This window comes from Olea europaea, chromosome 6 (assembly GCF_002742605.1).
Source record: "Olea europaea var. sylvestris chromosome 6, O_europaea_v1, whole genome shotgun sequence".
NCBI classification, from domain to species: Eukaryota; Viridiplantae; Streptophyta; class Magnoliopsida; order Lamiales; family Oleaceae; genus Olea; species Olea europaea.
This window is the reverse complement of record NC_036242.1, coordinates 21,593,757-21,598,119: the sequence shown is the minus strand read 5'-3', so window position 1 is coordinate 21,598,119 and position 4,363 is coordinate 21,593,757.

Below are 4,363 nucleotides of genomic sequence, written 5' to 3'. Positions count from 1 at the left end.
GGTACGCCTGGTAATTCTTCTAGAAATACATCAGGAAAGTCCTTGACCACTGGGATGTCTTCAAGTTTTAATGTGCTAGCACTCGTATAAATCACATGAGCCAAATATGCATGGCAGCCATTGTTGAGTAATCTTCTGGCGTCAATAGCAGATATCACACAAAAGGTAAAATTCTGTGCTGTCCATTGAATATAATTTCAAACTATCTTGACTGTCTAAACACAACCTCCTTTCGAAAGCAATCAACTGAAGCTCGATTTGTTGCCAAAAAGTCCATACCCAGGATAACATCGAAATCATGTATGTCAAGAGGTATTAAATTTGCCTTCAGCTCGTTCTCCTTTACCTTAATTCCACAATCTCGATATATGTTGTTTGCTAATAGTGATTCTCCTACTGGTGTATTCACTACCAAACAACTACCTAAAAGTTTTAGTTTTTGATTCGCATATAAAGCAAATGCAAATGACATAAAAGAATGTGTAGATCCAGGATCAATCAAAATACGAGCATTTCTATAAAAAATAGACAACATACCCATGATAACATCTGGTAACTGCTCTGCACCCTGGTAAGTCATAGCAAAAATCTTTCCCTGGGTCTTCGGTCGTCCTGCCCGACCTTTTGATTTTGTACCACTACCGCTTGCAATATTAGACTGGGCTACAATGTTTACACATGTTCTATTAACTGAATCATCTCTCTGAGTCTAATTCTGTCTTGTACTACCAACATCTGCTAAGGAAACATCCTCTGTGCCATGCCACCCTCCTAAATACAACTGGGCAATTCCTTTTCAGATGTCCTTCTTGGCCACAGCGATAGCAAACACCAACTCCCTTGAACTTTAAACACTCTCTAGGATGAGATCTTCCACATAACTGGCAAGAAGAAAATTTGGCACTAGTAGAACTCTCTCACTGTCTCGGAGTAAATGATCTCTAGGAAGAACCCTAAGTATAATTACGACTGGCCAATGGCTGTTGTACAGTACTAGGACTGAATCCAGGACCCTGACTTCCTCGAAATCGAGATTTGAATTGACCAGAACTAGATACATCAGGTCAAAATCCTCTACTGTCTCTCCGTGATGGTCTATACTTAGAAGCACTTGCCATTGTCTGACTACTACTTGCTCTGAATATTGTTTGTTCTCTACCACTTGGCCTATCAGAAATGCTCTTTTCTACTCTTAAAGCTGATTCCACCAATTTGCCAAATACATTCCATCATGCAGCTGTTACTACTGATCGAATTTCTTCCTTAACCCATTTTCAAATTGTCTGCATTTATCAATTCGTTGCTTACTAGAACTTGGGCATACTTTGAAAGTTCAATAAATTTCACCTGATATTCTGCAACTGTCATCTGTCCTTGTACTAGCTTCAAAAATTCCTCATTCCTTGCATCTTTATAGGACCGAGGATAATAGACATCGTAAAAGATACAACGAAAATCTGTCCAAGTAATGATGGAAGGGTCTAGATATGTACTTCGTACCGATTGCCATCAATCATATGCACCCTCCTCTAATAAGAAAATGGCAAGACATAACTTCCGATCGTCTGAGCAACCGACAACATCAAATATCCTCTCTATCTTGGTCATCCATGCTTGCGCAATTGCAGGATCGGCTGTGCCAGTAAAAACTTTAGCCCCTAACTTTGTAGCCCTCTCAATACTGAAATCTCTGTCACTACTACGCATAGCCGAGGCAACAGTAATAGTAATTCTTTCAACGACCATAGGATCCGTTCCAACCATATTTCCCTGTCCCCGTTGTTCAAGAGGTTGGTGAACTGATTCTTCTACCCTCTCGAGCTCTCTCAATTCATCTCTATCAGGAGCAGTGTGAGACTGGGGCAACATATCTTGGAGCCTTCGAGTTCTGCCACCACGAGGCATGACTCACCTACAGTTATGTATGATATGCTAAACATCAGAATATATGCATGTACAATGTAAACCTATGGACTCTAATGTATGCTCTGATACCAAACTGACACACCCCGCCCCGTGTAACACTACTGGATCCGGACGTGGCATGCGCTGATCATAGATACCAACTAAAAGTCGAACCCACAATCAACGCTACTACAAGTACAATATATTACTTTTTATACATCATTTTTCTAATAGAATTTCGGTATTATCTCCCCTGTAAACAGGACTAATCAACCTATGATCAATTTCACACAAATCTCAAACTATAATACAACACAATAAAGATAAGCCGAGACCTCAACCTTTACCAAGAAATAAAATGAAATGTACATATGGATACAAAATATATAGTGAGGCTCATAATTATCTACAAGTGATGGAAAATCATATCTAGACATGAACATGTGTCCCAAAACACTGACGACATGTTCTATGAAGTGAGTCATACTAACAAACTCTGTCATGTGGCTCTGATTCCAAAATCAAGGCTCAACTCCAAAATATACCTAGATTCTCAACTGCCGCCTGATAAGAAAACACGTGGAAAAAAATATGAGTTGATAGCTTAGTGAGTGGAGAAGCTCAAAACAAATATACTTTTTTCATTTATACATTCTTATTGAAAATCAAATTCATATCATTTGATAATTCACAAGGTACCATCATGTAATTATAGCCAAAAAGTGAAATATTCACATAAGGTCATAAAATATCATCTTAAAATGATGATTTGAACATCAGCTAATAACCATACTATAATCTCATCACATCAAACGTGCTAAAAAATTCACCAAAAATGTACCCTCTAACTGAAATATATAATTCGCCCCTCGGGCTAAAAACTTTCGCCACGGGCCTTTGGCCCCCTCAGTGAATGAAAGTCGGTCTCAAAGACCGCTGATAATCAATTCTAGAACACGGTTAAGGCCCCTATGTGAACTATATGTACACGATCAAAACTAATATCAGGTCAAGACCTCTCTGTGTAGGATAGAATACGGCCAAGGCCCCTCTGTGAACTAAAAGAAGTATTTAATCATGGGTAGTTTTCTGGCCGATCTCAATATTACATGTCTCACATACCAAACAAATCTCAATATTGCAAATCTTACATACCAAGTCACAAATGTGCCATAAATAATATTTGAGATTCACATGTATCATAATAAAAGAGATTTATGTAACAATCATAAAATTGAACACATAATTACACACACTTTACTAATTTACTTAATTTATAAATACTTTAAAAATATTTATATTTTTCCACTCACAGAACTACATGTGCCGAAATTAACTCGATCGGTAAATTGTCCCGATATCCGTATCGCAGCCTGAAATATAATAAAATTTTTAAATCAACAATTAACTATTTTAAATAATTTCAATAATTAAATAGGCGACACCAAAACTTAATTATTTTACGTTTAGGCGATTTCTGAAGTCTCTTTAATTACTAAAACTAATTTTTCTTTCATTTTACTCAATTTCCTAGTTTATTATACTTAACCATATCAACAAAATTGAATTTAATCTAACAATTATAAAATCAAACATAATATTTTAATAAGTAACTTTTTACTCACCTTTCAAAATTGAGGAATTGAAGCCTAATAGTATTGAGCGCTTAATTCCTAACACATTTGCAAATTTTTTATTTTTATTTTTTTCTTTCTTCTCTTCCTCTTTTCTTCTTTTTTTTCTTCTTTTTTCTTTCTCTTCCTGCTCGAGAGCTTTCTTGGTGTGTGTAGTGTGTGTTATGGATTTGGATTTTATATATATATACACACACATTGGGAATGAGTTTGTTTGGGCATAGCCACCTGCAGTTTTCTTTTTCTTTTTCTTTTTAATTAATTAAAGTATTACAAAATATACCAAAAATATGCAAAATCAATGTAGTTAAGAGCTCGGCCACTAGAAATAAGGTCGATCGATTTCACTCTCCTGCTTAAATTAGTTATTGTTCGATGAAGGCAATTCCAATAGAATTTCAGTCGAAATGTAGATGTGTCATCCCTAGAGTAGGAGGAAATCTTGGAGGTCAAATGAGATGAAATAATATATTCTTTCATAGAACCCATAGAGCGAAAGAAGGATTCAGATTCGAAAATCTTAATTCTAATGAAGGTACAAGGGCTATCGACGGGTGTGAACCAGGCTATATGGTCCATGACTGAGGCAGCCTGCCTTATTTGGCCTCACACCATATGTGTAGTAATTGACTTGTCTGAAAACTTGAGACCTTTTTTTTTTCCCTCCCAAAGAAGATAACAACCTTTAGATGGAAATTGCAGCTCGAGCTTGTAGTAAAAGAATCGTGTCAATTCAAGATAATGATCAAAATGTAAGCTTAAATGGACAAGAAGAAAAGATTTGAACATGTTATACTTGAAATTCAATTGATTTTACTCTTCCA